A 20,258-nucleotide genomic window follows, 5' to 3' on the forward strand; every position below is an offset into this window, starting at 1 on the left:
TCCTGACCAGTGGAAGAAGAGAGTGATGTCTGAAGTTCATTGCTCTGCATTGGCTGGTCATCCAGGTATTTTTGGTACTAGAGATCTGGTGAGTCGCTCTTTTTGGTGGCCCACCTTGTCTCATGATGTCAGGAATTTTGTGCAGTCCTGTGGGACTTGCTCCCGGTCTAAATCTTGTTCTCGCTCTAGTGGGTTGTTGATGCCTTTGCCGGTCCCCAGGAGGCCATGGACCCATATTTCAATGGATTTCATCTCTGATATGCCGGTCTCTCAAAGAATGACTGTTATTTGGGTGATTTGTGATAGGTTCTCTAAGATGGTTCATCTTGTACCACTCCCTAAGTTGCCGTCTTCCTCTGAGTTGGTGCCTCTGTTTTTGCAACAGGTGGTTCGCTTGCACGGGATTCCTGAGAACATTGTATCTGACAGAGGAGTTCAATTTGTGTCTAAATTTTGGAGGACGTTCTGTTCCAAGTTGGGAATTCAGTTGTCCTTCTCCTCTGCTTTTCACCCTCAGACCAATGGGTAGACAGAGAGAACAAACCAGACCTTGGAGTCGTATTTGAGATGTTTTATTTCCGCTGATCAGGATGATTGGGTTTCATTTTTGCCCTTGGCCGAATTTGCTTTAAATAATAGAGCTAGTTCTGCCACTTTGATGTCACTTTTTTTTGTAACTTTGGTTTTCACCCTCGATTTTCTTCAGGGCAGGTGGAGCCTTCTGCCTGCCCAGGTGTTGACACTGTGGTGGAGAGAATGCACCAGATCTGGGACCAAGTGGTGGATAAGTTATCTCTCTCCCAGGAAAAGGCCCAGCGGTTTTCCAATCGGCATAGGACCATTGGTCCCCAGTTTAAGATTGGTGATATGGTGTGGTTATCATCTAAAAATATTGCTATGAAGGTGGCTTCTCCTAAGTTTAAGTCTAGATTTATTGGACCTTACAAGATTTTGGAGATTATTAATCCGGTCTCTTTTCGTTTGGGTCTCCCTGTCACATTTAAGATCCATAATGTGTTCCATAAGTCCTTGTTGAAGAGGTTTGTTGAGCCAGTTGTGCCTGAGGTGGCACCTCCGGACCCTGTATTGGTTGAAGGTAACTTGGAATATGAGGTAGAGAAAATTCTGGATTCCCGTCTGGCTAGACGGAGACTCCAGTATTTGGTTAAGTGGAAGGGTTATGGTCAGGAAGATAATTCCTGGGTCTCTGCCTCTGATATTCATGCCAAAAGATTGGTGCTTGCCTTTCATCGGGCTCACCCTGATCGCCCTGGTAGCGTTGTTGAGGGTTCGGTGACCCCTCCTCAAGGGGGGGTACTGTTGTGAGTTCATTTTCCCCTCCGTCACTGAGGCCTGGTGAACTCCCTATTCTAGTGAAGGAAGGTAGTGAGCCTGATTATCAGGCACCTGGGACTAATGAAGACGATTGGCTGAGTGGAGTCACTGACTGGATTTAAGGCAGCCTACGCCCTTTCTGCCCTGCGGGTGATTTCTCTGTGGACTCTTGGACACCAGTCTGATTCCTGCTCTCCTAAAGCTAAGTTTTCTGTTTTGCCTTTTTGCATCTAAGATTTGTTTTTGTTTTTCTTGCTTTTTGGATTCTGCCACTCTCTGCTGGAGTGTGCAGTGTTCCGTGAGCTCTGTCTTCTGAAAGTACCTGAGTGCTGATTTAGTTTTTGAAGCTTAGTTGCTTCAGGGCCATTTTTATATCAGCTTGTTGGCTTTTGTCTCTGATAGGGTTTTGGCAGATTGCAGACAGCAGCCTTCCTATCCGTTCCTATCTAGGTAGTTTTTGGGCCCCGTCTTTGCTCAGCCTGTCTTTCTGTCTGTGTAAGTGTTTTCATCTTGCTTCACCGTCATTATATGTGGGGGGCTGCCTATTGCTTTGGGGTCTGCTCTGGGGCAGTTAGATTTCCCCTTTCCTTCTTTAGGGCTTTGTATCTCTCCAGCTGTGATCAAGGGGTCTAGGTCATCGTAGGAACCCCCCACGGCTACTGCTAGTTGTGTTGATAGGTTCAGGGGTCTGCAATCTGATAGTTGCCAACTTCTCTGGTTTTCAGGACTTAGCTAGCATTTCTGTTTTTGCCTCCTACGGTGATTCAATCATAACATTTAACCCTAAACCCTGTTCTGGCGGCTGAAAAAAATTCTCTCTCTCTCAGAGACCGTTAAAACAACGGTTCAGTGCTAAACGTTTTAAAATTCTATTCATAGTCAGCCTGTATTAATGGGAGGGACACAGAGTTCAAATCGGCCTTTATTACTGAGAGGGGCACACAGGCCTCATAACCAACCTGTATTAATGGGGGACACATACAGCTCACATCCAGTCTATGTTACTGAAAGGAACACACAGCCCTCACAATCCAGCTTATATTACTAGGAGGGCTACACAGACCTCATAACCAGCCTGGATTAATGGGAGATAAACATAGAGCTCACATCCAGCCTATATTACTGACATAAGCCATCAGACCTTACATCCAGCCTGAATTACTATAAGGCACACACTGACCTCATAACCACCCTGCATTATTGGAAGGTACACATAGAGCTCACATCCAGCCTATATTACCGAGGGGAAACCACAGACCTTACATCCAGCATGAATTACTAGGAGGAACTCTCAGACATCATAACTAGCCTATATTAATAGCAGGTATACATGGAGCTCACTTCCAGCCTATATTACTTAGAGGAACACACAGACCTCACACACATCCAGCCTGTATTACTAGGAGTGACACAGAACTCATAACAAGCCTATATTAATGGGAGGAACACATATAACTAATATCCAGCCTATATTACTGAGAGGAATGTTCAGACCTCACATCCAGCCTGTATTCCTGGGAGGGGCACACCCTCAAAAACAAAATCTAAAATATGGCAAGGTTTGTACACTGCATATCAGAAGGTCTGGAAATGAATGAAGGGATGAAGATTTCAGATTGAAACTTGGTGCAATTATAATAATGAAAGATAACCGCTAATATATGTAAAAATTATTTTTTTTTATGTTAAAGTTGTCCATGGCCTTTAAAGTAAGTTTTTTATTCTCTTTAACCAAAGTTGCAAAGTACAGGTTTCTCAAATAGAGAAAACTATGAAATCATGAGGTATATAAGTGGTGCTTTATTTGGTGCTAAATAAAAGAAAGACTTTTTTTTAGCAAAAAGTATATTATCTCACTGTATAATAGCGGAAAATAACAGTCATTGCAAGCTAATAAAACGCTTCGACTACACACCATAAAGTAGATGTTAAGTTATCCCCAAGCCACAATTTAAGTCACAAAAGAATGATAAGAGGATATTGCAGCCATCCATTGGTAGAAAGAAGGAAAACCATTGAAAAATGTTCACTATAAACGTATTTTATAAGACCCTATAATCATAGCAATTGAATTGTCGGTACCTCTGTAGGAGCACAAGTTCAACATTCTGATACTGTCGATTAAGGCAAGGCATATAAATGCAATGACTATCGTCTCAATACATCAATTATGCAGCCCAACCTAGACGCCAAGGCGATTATTCTAAAGGCTTAATGTTATACATAATCCTGCCGCAGATCCATAGGATCATTTTCCAATATACAGTACATATGTGCATCAGGGGTTCAGCTGATTTGTATTTTTGGGCAGGATCTGAACATATTAGATATTAATCGTGTGCTATCTGGAGTCTTATATAGTGAAAACATTGTTGGATTTAGCTAAAGACTGTTGCTTGGTTTTGGTTGTATGCAAATCCTCTTCTTCTCCCACTTTGATTTTTCCCTTCCTTCATTCCCCGTTGTTCCCCTTTGTTGCTTGTGAGAGCATATTTGTATGATTGGTATTTTCCTTTATCCCTCTACATTTTCACTTGTTATTCTGATTGGTGCATTTCCATACACTACTACTCCCCTTTTCCCTGTGTGGGGGGAGTGAACAGATGGATTCAGGAGCTCAGCAAGGTACTTGACCCTAGTGTCTTCACCACTAGAAGTGATCTGCGGAACAGGGATAGCTAGAGTGCCCCCTAGTGCTAGGGACAGGGAAAGAGCCTCTAGCCCCGAGATATACGACAGATATCATGACACAAATAGTATACTCGTGGTCATGTGCCAGCTTGCTTCCGATACCGGCACCAGAGAATCCTGACAGTGAATGCAGTGTGCACACTGTCCGGATTCACAAGCCTGCAGTCACATAGAGTGTACCCCAAGCTTGAACAACCCTTTTAACCCCTTACTGACCGCTGAAGGGATAGTACGTCAGTGGCCAGTATCCCCCGCTTTGAGGTGGGTTCCACCATGACATGTTCCCGCAATAGGCGCGAGTGGAATCGCGATCCGCCGGCACCTATTAACTAGTTAAATCCCGCTGTCAAACGCTGACAGCGGGCTCTAAATACAGCTTTCGACAACGCGGCTGGAAATACGCGCATCGCTGACCCACGTCACGGGATCGGGGGTCAGCGATACTTTGCCATAACAACCTGAAGTCTCCTAGAGACCTCTATGGTTGTTGATGAGGCATTGCTATGAGCGCCACCAGGTGGTCGGCGCTCATAGCAATGCTGTATTTCTGCTACATATTGGCGATCTGCTCATCGCCTATATGTAGCAGAGCCGATCGAGTTGTGGATACTTCTAGCCTACAATGGAGGCTATTGAAGCATGCCAAAATTGAAAAAAAATGTTTTAAAAAAATATGAAAAAATTTGTAAAAAATAAAAGTTTAAATCTCCCCCCTTTCACCCCATTCAAAATAAAACAATTAAAAAAAATATCAATCTATCACTAAAGAAAAGGATTAACCCAATCTCTAAACGGCGTAGCGGGAAAAAAATCGAAACTCCAGAATTACATTTTATTTTCCCGCCGTGACATTGCATTAAAATGTAATATCTGCACATAAATGGTATCCTTAAAAACGTCAGCTCGGCTTGCAAAAAATAAGCCCCCACCCAAACCCAGATCATGAAAAAGGGAAATGCTACAGGTATCGGAAAATGGCGCAAATTTTTTTTTCTTTTTTTAGCAAAGTTTGGAATTTTTTTTTACCACTTAGATAAAAAAGAACCTAGACATGTCTGGTTTCTATTAACTCGTAATGACCTTGAGAATCATAATAGCAGGCCAGTTTTAGCATTTAGTGAACCAAGCAAAAAAGCCAAACAAAAAACAAGTGTGAGATTGCACTTTTTAGCAATTTAACCGCACTTGGATTTTTTTTCCCGCTTTGGAGAAATAAGACCAAAGAACTGTCTGAGGACTTGAGAAACCAAATTGTGAGGAAGCATGAGCAATCTCAAGGCTACAAGTCCATCTCCAAAGACCTGAATGTTCCTGTGTCTACCGTGCGCAGTGTCATCAAGAAGTTTAAAGCCCATGGCACTGTGGCTAACCTTCCTAGATGTGGACGGAAAAGAAAAATTGACAAGAGATTTCAACGCAAGATTGTGCGTATATTGGATAAAGAACCTCGAATAACATCCACACAAGTTCAAGCTGCCCTGCAGTCTGAGGGTACAACAGTGTCAACCCGTGCTATCCGTCGGCGTCTGAATGAAAAGGGACTGTATGGTAGGAGACCTAGGAAGACCCCACTTCCTACCCCGAGACATAAAAAAGCCATAAAAAAGCCAGGCTGGAGTTTGCCAAAACTTACCTGAAAAAGCCTAAAACGTATTGGAAGAATGTTATCTGGTCATATGAGACAAAAGTAGAGCTTTTTGGGCAAAGGCATCAACAAAGAGTTTACAGGAGAAAAAAGAGGCATTCAAAGAAAAGAACACGGTCCCTACAGTCAAACATGGCGGAGGTTCCCTGATATTTTGGGGTTGCTTTGCTGCCTCTGGCAGTGGACTGCTTGACCATGTGCATGGCATTATGAAGTCTGAAAACTACCAACAAATTTTGCAGCATAATGTAGGGCCCAGTGTGAGAAAGCTGGGTCTCCCTCAGAGGTCATGGGTCTTCCAGCAGGACAATGACCCAAAACACACTTCAAAAAGCACTAGAAAATGGTTTGAGAGAAAGCACTGGAGACTTCTAAGGTGGCCAGCAATGAGTCCAGACCTGAATCCCATAGAACACCTGTGGAGAAATCTAAAAATTGCAGTTTGGAGAAGGCACCCTTCAAATATCAGGGACCTGGAGCAGTTTGCCAAAGAAGAATGGTCTAAAATTCCAGCAGAGCATTGTAAGAAACTCATTGATGGTTACCGGAAGTTATTTTGGCTGAAGGTTGTGCAACCAAGTATTAGGCTGAGGGTGCCAATACTTTTGTCTGGCCCATTTTTGAAGTTTTGTGTGAAATGATCAATGTTTTGCTTTTTGCTTCATTCTTTTTTTTCATTTAAGACAAATTCAGTGAAGATAATAATACCAAAGAATTTGTGTTTGCAATCATTTTCAGGAAGAAACTGAGCATTATCTGACAGAATTGCAGGGGTGTCAATACTTTTGGCCACAACTGTATATGTTTTAGACACTTTTTGCATCTTCTTTGACACTTTAGAAAAGTGTCTAATGAGTAAGAATATGGAGCAGAGTAATCAAATAATGCACATACAATTTCAAATTATGGGGCACAAAATACTAATATAAAGTATGCTGTAAAAGAAGTGACATAGTAATGATAAAGATGCCTAACTTTAGTAGAGCACTGTGCTAATTGACTATCATGCATCCGCTAAATTTGGTGTCGCTTCCATTTGTCTGGTCTCGGTTTACCGTACCATGTCTAAATTTCAGACAAAATCCACAAATTTTTCCTTTATTTTCTGTATTATTCCTCAACATTCTAATACTAAGTTTCCCCGGCATTTGATGGACAGACCTGTAATCCTCAAGAGTCGCACAAACATCAGCCTGTATACAGTTAGCCGAGGTGGATTGGCTTAATAAACACTGACAGGTGCCATTTTCTGAACGTTTCCAACCAAACAGCCGATGTCATATTATCACCGTACTCCACTGACAAATACCAACACAGTAGCGTGTCTGTCACAGTAATGTTTTACCTACAAATCATTGTCAGGCAGAAAGACACATAACTGGGACCCCTGGGGATTTTAATTATTATTTTATTGAGCATTTCTCTCAGATCCAGTTCCCTCTCATTTTACCATGGGCCATTTCTGTTTTGCAGGTAAATAAATAGCTTATAAAATCACAACATAAAACCAGCAGAAGCTGAACGGCCATTATCCATAGTACAGAATAACACGGTATAACGCTATGGCCAGCTCCCCTGAATGGTTCCCCTTCACTTCCATGCAGGAACGCCAACATACTTACCGCCCTGGACGTGTGGAGTGCTCCCCCGGCATGTTTCCTGCTTACTTCCTGAACTGAGTCTCGGTGGCGTACCTGTCAGGAACACCGCACTACACTTGCTCACTGAGCCAGTGTGCGTGTCCTGAGTACAAAAACAGTGCTCAAAGATACCTGTGGAGCGGGGCAGCAGCGGTGACGATGCGAGACTATCAGGACCTGAAGCACGTAACTGCTGGGGGCTTGACCTAAGCTCCACAGATCTAGGAGCTGCAGGGAAACTCCTAGAAAAGTAACTACGGGACAAGTTACCAAGGGGCATAGACAGAGACGTAAAACAGATCATGCCGGGTCAAAGCAAAAGATAGCAGGACAGTACCAAAGGGTTAGACAGAGCGAATAGTCAGGACGTAGCAATAGATCAGAAAACCAGAACGGGCAATGGACGGTACAATAGGAACAAACTGTAACGGAGTAACAATAGCCAAGCCAGGAGGTCAGAACCGGAGAAGACAATAGTACCAAAACGTGAGACAGAGAACAGCGTGAGGGGACAGACCGGGTCATACACGAGAATCAAACAAGCAATGCAGAATACACACACACCAGGGGGGTCAGACACACAGCCAGAATAACAGTATAGCTGACAGGGAATCCTAGTCTGGAGTGAGTATAAATACCCCTCCCAGATCCAAAGAGAGGCCGGCAAAAGTTAACCCTGTGAGAACAGGACATTAACCATGTCCTAACCATGACAATACCTAGGGAATGCGCACGCTCCCCTGCTCTTGAAAGGACAGTCTGTAGCTGAGAGGCACTTAGTGTAATGGTGCACCTGCAAGATGGGTCCCAGCCAATAGTTGGGAGGCATCTTGTATAAAAGACTCCATCCCCCTTAGGGCATCATCAAGCAACACATTTAGACAGTAGCCAGTGTGGTGTTCTTCCAGTGCAGTTGTGAGGTCCCCTGGTCCTGGTGTGGCCAGTGACTTTAACCCGGATGCCTGGCCCTGAACCCAAACCCCTGGTCCTGGTGTGGGCAGTGTCCTAAACCCAAATCCCTGGTCCCAATGTCGCCAGACTTCTGAAACCGAATCCTTGGTCCCGGGGTGGCCAGTATGCTAAACCCAAATCCCTGTTCCCAGTGTCGCCATTGTCCTGAATCCAAAGTCGCTGGTCCTAGTGCGGCCAATGCGTGAACCTTGTCTCCAGATCCAAGTGCGACCAATCTTGAACTGAAAGTCCCTGATCCTAGTGTGGCAAGAGCCTGAAACTCTTCCCCAGGTCTGTGTGTGGCCGGCGCCACTACCAGTTTTCCGAGACCCGTGTATTTGTACTTGTGTCTCTGAAACAGTCAAGTCTGAACATAGATCAAGTTTGTGTCAGCGAACCTGTACAGCGGCTGCAGTACCAGGGACTGCCTAGGAGTGTTAAATGGTGGCTAAATGCAGCCCAGCCTGTCTTCACCATCAGGAGCTCCAGTGAACCCCAAATAGCTGCTTAGCTAAGCCACTTCCTAGGCATGTCGGCCATGTGGTGTAAAATCACAGCAGGAGCCAACAGGATAGAAGAGATGGATAACATACAGTATATACACAAAGAATAGAAAAATATATAGATGTCAGTGACAAATACAATTAGTGCAGTGTGAGTGCAAGTTACTGTACAGGTATTTAATTAATAAAAGGTTATTTTTAGGAAAAAATTGAGTGGTCTCCCGTGCAATTTTCATAACCAGCAGAGGGAAAGCCGACGATTGGGGTCAGATGTTTATAGCCTGGGAAGGGGGTAAAACCAATGGAGCTTCCCAAGCTATTAATATCAGCTCACAACTGTATACTTAACCTTTACTGGCTATAAAAAAGGGGGGGACCCCATCAAAAAGATGTAGGGTCCTCCTATAGATAATAACCAGCAAAGGGTATGCAGACTGATATTACTAGCTTAGGAAGAGGCCATGGCTACTGGCTTCCCCCCCAGAAAAGGCGCATCTCTTAGACACGCCAATTCTGGCACTTAGCCTCGCTCTTCCCACTTGCCCTGTAGCGGTGGCAAGTGGGGTGATAGTTGGGGGAGTTGATGTCACCTTTGTATTGTCAGGTGACATCAAACCCTAAGGTTAGTAATGGAGAGGTGTTAGACTCCCCCATTACTTACCCCATAGTCACATTGTATGAAAACAGACACCCAGAAAAAGTCCTTTAATTGAAAGAATGACCTTAATTAAACCATACTTACAACCTCGCCCATCCCCCAACGCCCTTGTCATCTGCAAAAGAGTTAAAAAAACAAACAATATTCCTCACCTTTCCACTGAGAAGATGATAATCCATTTGTCCCATGATGGGTCCAACTCTGCTACATCTAGATGGCAGGCTGCGAGGTTGCATGATGAAGGTCAAAAATTGGGCCATACTCGCATGGTCCGAGTGCTGTCCGATTTTTTTCTAGCACCCATAAGCTTGCATTGGCGAGTCTCGGACGATATACATGTACAATTGCAGCATGTTGCGATTTTACACGAACGCTGAATACACCCGAGAAAATAAAAATGGTTAACATACTCTGGTCGAAACATGTTGGCTTTGCTGACTGAGCTGTCCTGTCTACATTCATGTTCCTGAAATAAAACTGAAGATTCCCACATTTCCTTACACTGTTAATGTATGACAAGCTCATATGCCTGTGCACCTGTATGAGGATCATACTGCAAGACTAGTGAGCTGGAACCCCTGTTCCTTCACCTAGAACCTGGTGTGAATGGAGCAGTGGTTGATCATATGCACTGCAACTTCATTCATTCTTTACAGCACCACCTAAGATTGGTGAGCGCTGCTCATTAGAATGATTGTAGCAGCAGTGCACATGATCGACCACTGCTCCATTCACATGGGGCTCTTCAGAGTTCTGTTTTTTCAGATAGGTCGGGTTCCCAGTGTTGGGACCCTCATTCATCGTGAATTTATCCCTTTCCCATGAATAGGGAATTAGTCCAAATTTGAGAATACTCCTTTACACCTCCCTCTACTTGCTATATTTATAGTGCGCCCTTCCTTTATATATGTTGCCACTCCTTTACCCCCTTCGCAACCAGATTAGCTTGCACTTGTGTCAATATACAGTAAATATATGCTTTATGACTCTGAAATATTTAATAAAAATAACTCATAGAAAATTGGTGCATGTTTAATTCAATTCAAGCAAATCAAGGTTATATAACAGCGTATCAAATATGCTAATGGGAATACGGGCTCAAGAGGACAAGTCGTCATGAGATACATGCACAAGAATAAAAAATGATGATAAATAGTCCAGGATGATATCAAAACATGACAAATTTTATTGATGAACAATTACACTTTAAGGACAGAAGGGGGAAAGAACACATATACACATGTTTTGACAAGCTGTAATAAGAGGGTTGTGCAATATAGGAACAGTTGCAAATATATCTCTATATAATATATTCTATCCTGACAAGGGCAAGATCGAAACGCGCGTCGGGGTGGACTCGCAATCTCTAGGAACCCCTGCATAGCACTGGATTCCAAGTTATTTTACACTGTTTTTCATAGTTGAATGCTATGCTCACTGGCACTGGTGCATGTCGATAATTTTTTACCTACTTGTATATATACTGCTCAAATAAAAGGGAACACTAAACAATATAATGTATTCTTTAGTGTTCCCTTTATTTTTTTTAACTTTTTTTCCATGTTCCTCCATTCCTGTGACATGGAGCACTATTTTGCTGAAGAGGGCACAGCCATTAGGAAATGGGGGGGGGACTTGGTTTGTACAAAGTTTAGTTGGGTGGTATGTGTGAAAGTTGCTTTACATGGGTGCCACGACCCAAGGTTTCCCAGCGGAACATTTGCAAGAAAATTACACTTCCTTGTCTTCTTCCCACAGTGCATGATGGCGCCGTGTCTTCCCCAGGTAAGTAATGCACATGTACATCCACTTGATGTAAAAATAAATGTGATTTATCAGAACAAGTCACCTCTGTAATGTTCTGCTTCTCAAATGCCTATTTGCCATATGCCTATTTTCTGTGCTTTTGGTGAATCGGCTGCAATACCAGCCACAACCCAATGACAAAAGTTTCACTATTTCTAGAAAAATAAGACCTTTTTTAAAAAAAATCTTGTACAATCTCTTTAATGTTAAACCTCTCAAGCTTTACTGATGAAAATAACTTGGTTCTAACTACTGTCAAGAATGTTAACCCAAGGTTGTAGAATATTATAGAATGATGTTGTCTTTGAATAGTGGCAGTATTCAGTAGAGCTCCGGTGTCATCTGGGCTAAGAGTTTTGGCCATTGTTCCTTAATGCTTCTGAAGTCATTACAGTTCAAAAAAGAGAATCCAGCTTTGAAACTGCAGACAATACTCAGTGATCAGACCATGCAATTTCCTCCATGTAATGATATCATTTCAATACTTTTTTTCAGATTTGAAGAGATGAATTTTACTGAAAAAGAACAAATTGCGGATTATTTCATCTTGTAAAGGGTCGTGAGCTGTTACGTCGGTATCTTGAGAGTGGCTTTTGTTTGCTTTGTCAGCTGGTTTGCCATTTACCAGATCTAATATGCAATTACCTGCATAATTTTGTGATGGATTTGTATGTGCTATTATAATTAAGAATAATGATAGAGAAAAAACTGATTTGTAGATATCCCATGGGTTAATCACTGGCTGCCATAATATCTCTAGGGGGCCAAAGGACAAACCCTGAAAGTGTATTTAACCTTATATTTTAGGTTTCCGAAATTTGCTGATTTTCTTGTCGCCTTGGAAAATTCATACTCATCATTGGCATAGTAAATAATATTTAAAGCAACTTGAAGTGAAACTCAATGGGTAGAGATGGGCGAACCTGAGCAGTAAAGTTCGGGGTCCGCACCGAACTAGAGATGAGTGAACTTGTTCACTAATCTCAAATTCGGCACGAACCTTGCAGATTCGGATTCGTGCTTGGATCCCAAGCATTTTTCCTTAACATTGGCAAAGTTCGGACACAGTTCAGTAAATTCTCGTGGTGTGATGTTTCCCAAGCTGTCATCTGCATGACAGCGTGAGAAACACCACCGGCTCAGATCGGCTGTAAGATCGTTAGAACCGGTCAGAGCGCTGCGGTTCCCATGCTGTCAGTTGACTGCGTGAGCCCGAGCTGTGATCAGAGGTAAAGAATAAAGTTGAGCAACTTTGGTCGGATCAGGTATCATGAAACAAAATTTGTTTCAGATGAAACTGGTCCGACTAGGACAAAAAAAGTTGGAGTTTCGTCCGAAACCCGACCCCAATGCAAGTCAATGGGAAATAAAAGTCGGCATTGAGGGATTTTCATTCATTATTCCTTGGAAAATTCTTCCAGTTCTGTGAGATTCCTGGGTCGTCTTGCATCCTCTGCTATTTTGAGGTCTAGTCACAGATTTTCAATGATGTTCAGATCAAGGGACTGTGAGGGCCATTGTAAAACCTTCAGTTTACGCCTTTTGACATAGTCTTTTGTGGATTTTGACGAGTGTTTAGAATCATTATCCATTTGTAGAAGCCATCCTCTTTTCTACTTTAGCTTTTCAACAGATTTTTTTTTGTGTATAAATTTTCATCAGTATATGGCACAAACAATTATTGTTCCAGCGGCTTATTACATTGTTCATGCAGGCAAGCCTCTGTATTCTTTCACTAATGTCCCTCCGACAAGCCAAAACTTCTCACAGTTCTATCCGCACTGTACAGGTTAACTTTCTACAACCAAAATTGGCCTAAGGACTCTACTAGATACGCAATACCTTTCAAGTTGCTCCCAGCAGCCCTCCATTTATCAGTTCTTCCTCTCTCTTCTCTAGAGGGCACTCCATTGTCTCCACTGTTTTTTTCTCCCAATTATTCCATTCCAACAGTGTTCTGCCAATCACTGCAATTCCCAGAGCTTCTCCTTTGCTGCTTCAGCTCTAACAACACTATATTAACTTACTATCACTATTCTTTTCTCAAAACTATGGTTGTCTAAACTGTACTGAAACCTAGGGGTTTATTTATGTTCTCAACCTCTCCACTTCTATGGAAACTTTAAATACACAACTAAACCCTTCCCAACGTATTGTGTACTGTTACATCATATCTTGGGTCCCTGCTTTACAAGCAGGCTCAGAAGCTGAGCCTGCATTATTTTTGGCAGATCGTTACTGTGCTATTGAGCCATCATCTGCCGAGCGCCAACCATTGCTGTTAGTCTCTGAAATTCCCCTGTCAAACTCTCTCAGTGGCATTTACATCTCCAAGTCCAGGGGAGCGCCGTTCCACCCACCCATTAGCCCCCCTCAATTGTGGGTTGCCAATGGGTTGCCATCACAGCTGTCTGTTGCGATGATACTCCAGATACGTATTCATCATTCAAAACCATCGGAGAGGAGTCTGATTGACTTCATATTTATTCTGCAACCGGACAACGACCCCAAACATACAGCCAACGTCATCCACAACTATCTACATGGTAAATAAGAACAAAGTCTTAGAAGTGATAATTTAGCCCCACAGCGTCCTGATCATAACATCATCAAGTCTGTCTGGGATTACAGGAAGATACTGAATGATTTTTGCATGCCGATATCTGCAGAAGATCTGTGGTTACCTTTTCAAGATGTTTGGACCAACCTCACTGCCAAGGTCTTTCAGAAATCGCATGCAACTACATCTATCTAGAAGAATTAATGCTTTGATGCTGTTTTGAAGGCAAAGGGGAGTCACTCCAAATATTGATTTTATTTAGACATCTGTTTTATTAATAAATCTTCCATTTTGTGAATAGATAAATATAAGCTATTAACACTCCTAGTTTTTTAGTAATTTTTCCACACCTGTCTAAAACTTTTGCGAAGTTCTTAGAGACACATAATTCGTACCACATTCTCAGCAGAAGAATGGAATCATCGTGAAATCTATCCTATAGGACTTTTCTCTGTTACAGGGACTGTTGGGCAGTAATCCTAGATTTGATGCAGTTGGTGAATCCCAATTTTTTGCTCATAAATGGATAGTTAATTTCTCGAATATTGATGACTTATCTTTAGGCTAGGTAAACAGTATCAAATCTGTGGGGTCAAACACCTAGTACCCCAACGATGAGCTGTTATTAGAGGCCATATATATGGAAATAGTCTACTGAACGGAGGACAACAGCTCTGGCCACTGACTAGTGGCTGCTCCCAGGTACTGCAGATCAGCACCTATTCAGTTTGTATCGGCTGTTGATCAGTTAGTTGGTTCCTGTCATTTAGAATTATATAAATACATTATATTATAACACATCTAAAACTATTTTGCCAAGCTGGAAAAAAAAGTTCTGCATTCTGAAAAGCACAAGAATTTTCTAATCTTCCACAGAAGTTAATAACGCCTGCACAGATTTATGTCAAATTGCTTCACATCTCAAATTAGATAGTGGATTGATGGATATGTATGTTCTTTGGAACTTCTGTAACTTTATATCTGCTAGAAATAAAAAAAAAAATAAGTCTTTCCATTTGTATCATGTGAAATAATATAGAAGAAACTCTAATGAGACCAACAGGAATCAGCTAAAAACCAATGGTGGATACAAGTCTTCAGTTCCCATGCAGCGCCTCCGCAGGTAAAATAAGGTATCACACAATGCCGATTAAAATCAGTCAGTTGTCTATGTAATTCATAGAAATTCCAGGACCTCCGGAGTGAGTGGTACCTTGAGGATGTGGACTACCTTAGGCCTGTTTCACACTTGCTTTTTTTTGCAGCGCGTTTTTCCCGCAAAAAAACGCATTGAAAAACGCATACAAAAGCATACAACTGCTGCGTTTTTTTCAAGCATTTTTATGAGCATGCATGAAAAAAACGCAGCGTTTTTATGCGTTTGTATGCGTTTTTAGTGCGTTTTTACCGCGTTTGCGTTTTTTTCCAACATTAGGTGGCCCCTCACACTAACCCAAACCATGACTTTACTAACCCTAACCCTGACCCTAACCCTAACCCTAACCCTAACCCTGACCCTAACCCTAACCCTAACCCTTAACCAAACCATACTTAACCCGAACCCTGACCCTAACCCTTAACCAAACCATACTTAACCCTAACCCTGACCCTAACCCTGACCCTAACCCTAACCCTAACCCTAACCCTGACCCTAACCCTAACCCTAACCCTGACCCTAACCCTAACCCTAACCCTTAACCAAACCATACTTAACCCTAACCCTGACCCTAACCCTTAACCAAACCATACTTAACCTTAACCCTAACCCTGACCCTAACCCTAACCCTAACCCTAACCCTGACCCTAACCCTAACCCTGACCCTAACCCTAACCCTGACCCTAACCCTAACCCTAACCCTAACCCTTAACCAAACCATACTTAACCCTAACCCTGACCCTAACCCTTAACCAAACCATACTTAACCTTAACCCTAACCCTGACCCTAACCCTAACCCTGACCCTAACCCTTAACCAAACCATACTTAACCCTAACCCTGACCCTAACCCTGACCCTAACCCTAACCCTGACCCTAACCCTTAACCAAACCATACTTAACCCTAACCCTGACCCTAACCCTAACCCTAACCCTAACCCTGACCCTAACCCTAACCCTAAACCCCCTTAACTAACCCTAACTTTACCCAAACCCCTAAATTCCATTGTCTAAACTAATGGTAAAAAAAAAACCGCATGTGCAAAAAAACGCATACATAAGCATGCCAATGCGCACATATGCTCACCATAGACTTATAATGGGTGTCTTGCTGTAAAAAAACGCATTGCGCGCGCATGCGTTTTTTTGAGGCAAATCGGACGCACAAAAAATGCAACAAGTTGCATTTTGTGCGCCCGAGCGCATACCGCAAAAAAACGCATGCGCGGTAAAACGCGTACAAACGCATGTGTATGCGCACATAAGCGCATCCCATGCAAAGTATAGGAAAAAAAAACGCATGCGCTATTTAGCGCTAAATTACCGCGAAAAAAAACGCAAATGTGAAACCAGCCTTACCCAGTTCCTACCCTAAAGACAATCGACATATGAATAAGTGTAATGTGAACAGTATATGCGTTTCTATGTGTTTGATGTTTATGTATATAATCACTATGTTATAGTGATGATGTACCGAATGATAAGGGGAATATGGTTAGTACCTAACAAGCCTGGATAAGAAATAATAGTACAATGTAGAGAATCGTAAGGATAATGCTGGAATCCCATAGTAGTATATAAGATAGGAATAAGAATAAGTGTTTCCATGGAATATAGGTGAAATATAGGCAAACCTGCCCTGCAGAATACTGTAGGTTACCTAGGAAACATTTACAGTTTGGGACAAGCCCACCTTTTGGAGGAGGTCAGTGTTGGTAAAAGGGGGAGTACTTGTTGGTTAGATAGGAGTACATGTAAAAATAAGCAAATTCATTGCTGAGGTCACATGCAGTGGGCTGCTAGGGCCAACATGGGCTTATTACTCGGGGATTGCCATATAACCCTTCCGTATGGATCGGTCTGTCGGGTCCAGGACCTCGAGATTGGCATTGGGGCCATCGGGCACAGCATGCCCGTAGGACTGCAGGGAAAGATGGCCACGGCAGAAAGTAATGAAATCCAGATGCACTGCCTTCTGTGTAGAGGAATCCCTAGTGATGGTGGTGTCAACAGGAAAAAGGATGCTCCATCCAGAGCAAGTGCTAGCGCTACAGTTAGGACTGGTACCTGAGGGAAAGACTAAGCTGTTGTGCCCTATCCCCCATGCTCCACTGTAATGACCATGATCTGTTCAGTATCAGTACCTGTTTGACTGCTGTTAAGCATTTGGTGATCCCTGGATTGTGTGCAGCGGTTCTGGAAGGAGGAAGCCTGGAGCCAGCGGAGGCCTATGGCCCACAAGTGAGAGTGATGCACCCCACACCTGATAGCAGACCGGGACACAATTTTCTTGTCGCGTGCCAGAGCATGAAGGAGCAGCAGCTCGCCCATGACTACCCAGCTCCGACACCTTGCAGCACTCCTGATATCCAGTCTTTGATCTTTATAATAGATCCTGAAAGAGGGATGAAAGTTACAATGTTATCCGACCATTTTACTGAAAGCGTGACTACCAGAAGGAAATGAACTTTATTCCTCCCAGGAGCTGCTGGCTTTCAGTCATAGAGGCATGTCCCAAGCAGCTTTAGTCACTGCTCAGTACACAGTGAGTGGCGGCTGTAAGCATGCCACGAGACATTAACTCACAGCTCGCTCTGCAGTGCATCTGTGCAGAGCAAGCTGTCAATCAAAGGGCCGGGAAGTGCTTCCAGCCGCTGCTAACAACGCTGTGAGCGGTGACTGTAGCTGCTCCGTGCACGTGTCTATGGCTGAAAGCCGGCGGCTTCCAGGAGGAAAACCTTCATTTTCTCCCAGTAGCCGAGCTTTCAGTAATGCATGCAGAATAACCCTATATCTGCAGATTAATTGATTTGGGGACTTAACAGGTTTCCTGTAAATTGTATAAGAAAAACTGTATATGAAGAAATTATTAAGCCAAATACAAAGTTGTGCAAAATATAATCAACTGAAATAAACAAAATGCACAAGATTATTTTAAATTACAGTAAGTGTAAGGTGTATTAGAAGTGCACATTCCTTATATTAAACTCTATGGAATATTTTACAGTTTTACCGTAAACTAACAGACATGGCGTTTGCAATAAATGGAATATTCTGCACTAGCGCTAATAATAATAATTAATGGAACTTTAAAAAGTAGCATATGCCTTTTGTATAAATGATAGAAAAGGTGATAATTAAACAAGGTGTTTTATGAAGTGTCCCACCCATTTCATTAACACAAGCCCACAGTCGCTGGTGGAAATGAGAAAGCTTTCCATCCATAAGTAGAAATATGTACCTTCATGTAATGCATTTAAATAGTTAAATATTTAGTAATGTTCATATTGGATCTCATTACCTCTGCGTAGTCTTATCAATATTACACTTAGTGATGGAGTCCAAGACTGGACATACTGGCTCAGCTGCACAGGGGCTAGAGGAACTTATTCACTCTGCATTCACGAGTCAGAATGTTCCTGGGATAAAACAAAACATCTCCTTTTTGTTCTACTTTCAGCCCCATTTGACCTTCTTAGAATAGCTACGCCAAAGATCGCAAGTAAATAACAAACTTATGAACTGTAGATGTGATCCAGATGCAAAAAGGATATGTACAGAGAGACTATTAATTAAATTATGACATTTCCTAACGGGCATCTACTATCAAGACAGAGCTCATTCACTTAGAGAATATAAGTATCCTAAGAATTCAGGCAAACTCATTATCATACACCTGGACACTAGGGCAGGGGGATCTGCTCCCTTCTCCTATAGCCAGTGCCTTCTGCAGGGCTGCACATCACATTTCAGAAGTTTCCAGGAGATCCCCTCTAACATCATCCAAGAAGGCATTTTAAGATCAATTTACAAACACATATGTCTGAGTATTCAGTAAGTTATACGTTCAGTTATCACTTCTTTAAGAGTCTGCCACCATGTAGTTCTCTCAGCTAGAATAATCTGTTTAAACTCATGTGATTTCTACCACCTGCATCTGCATTTTGGCTCAGACCTGCTGATCAACCTTTCATCTGCTGTAAACATAACAAATTGTTATTTGTAATTTGAATTTGTACAGATTACGCTGCAGCAATTCCCAGATTAAGATACATCTGCAGCTCCTGTGTGTCTACATTTCTTGCTCTATGCCTTCTGGTGTGTAATTGTCACTCACAGTGTGGGAAAGACTAAGAGCAACATGGGATGAGGGGAAGGAAGCCCAGACACTAGGGAAATGGTGAGTGGAGACCCCTAGGCAGATCTAATAACACCCTACCTGCCCTATCGTCCCTAAATTGGTTCCTCACCAATCGCCGATCAGGAAACCTAAGCCCTGTATCTCCCTAGAGTTAAGCCCTGAATAGGGAGGAAGTGGAATGAGCACTAGTCAGCTCGCACTGTAAACTAAAGACAAAAAGGTAGACAGAAAAGTGGAATGAACTTAGCTTGAGCAGACTCAGAGAGGTAACACCAAACATCCTCAAACAGCTCCACAGAGGAAGTTAGCAGACTGCAATTGCTCCAAGCCTTCACAAGGGAAAAGTGTGGATATCACTGGCAACTCTTTGCAGCAGACCCAGGTCTAGTTGTGTTAACTAGAGCCGGAGGGAGGTTGCTGCTGGGTCCAAAAGTCAGAAGCATTAAGGAGGCATCTGTAATGCAAAATGCAGAGACCTTCTGTAGCCAGATGCATGGCGGCAGTCTGTTGCATCTGACACACTTGTGACAGTAATTCTTCACTTCTTTGCCTTCCTTCCAGTATAGTCCATTGTCCTGGGTCTTTATGATCCAGCCATCTATCATGTGTTCACCCTGACCTGCAGCTTAGTGAATTCACCTCACCAGGTGAGTCCTAACAATAGAGGTGCAGGAAGTTCTGGAACTAAAATGAAAAGGAATTGAACAAAAAACTTAAATTTTTTACTTTCATATGTATTACACTTTTAAGGCATCAAATAACTTTTTTTGTTTTTTAGTTGTGGATTTGCTAGAACAAAATTAGCATCAAACTTCTTATTAGACTCTGTCAGTCAGAACTTGAATGTGATGCGCCTGATGAATGGCACTTATAAATACCTTGGTTTACCACTATTAGAACTAACTTACTGCTGGTTGAATTCCTTAATTTGGAATTGTGCTTTACCCTCACACAATCGCGCATTCATCAATCATCATCCATCAACATCAGCAGATTCGACGACCAGAACAAAGCTGGCTTATAAGTACGAACTCTTGGAGGACGACTCAGCCTGCGTGAAAGTAATCATCATACGTAACTTTTACTTATTTTCCATGTCAAACACAGTTCTGTTCTTTATCAATGTAGGTCTATAGCTGCCTAATAAGACAAATCAAAGACCTTCATGATGAA

The sequence above is a fragment of the Dendrobates tinctorius genome, unplaced genomic scaffold, assembly GCF_039654945.1.
Source record: "Dendrobates tinctorius isolate UK_male_01 unplaced genomic scaffold, ASM3965494v1 ptg000027l, whole genome shotgun sequence".
In the NCBI taxonomy this organism is placed as follows: domain Eukaryota; kingdom Metazoa; phylum Chordata; class Amphibia; order Anura; family Dendrobatidae; genus Dendrobates; species Dendrobates tinctorius.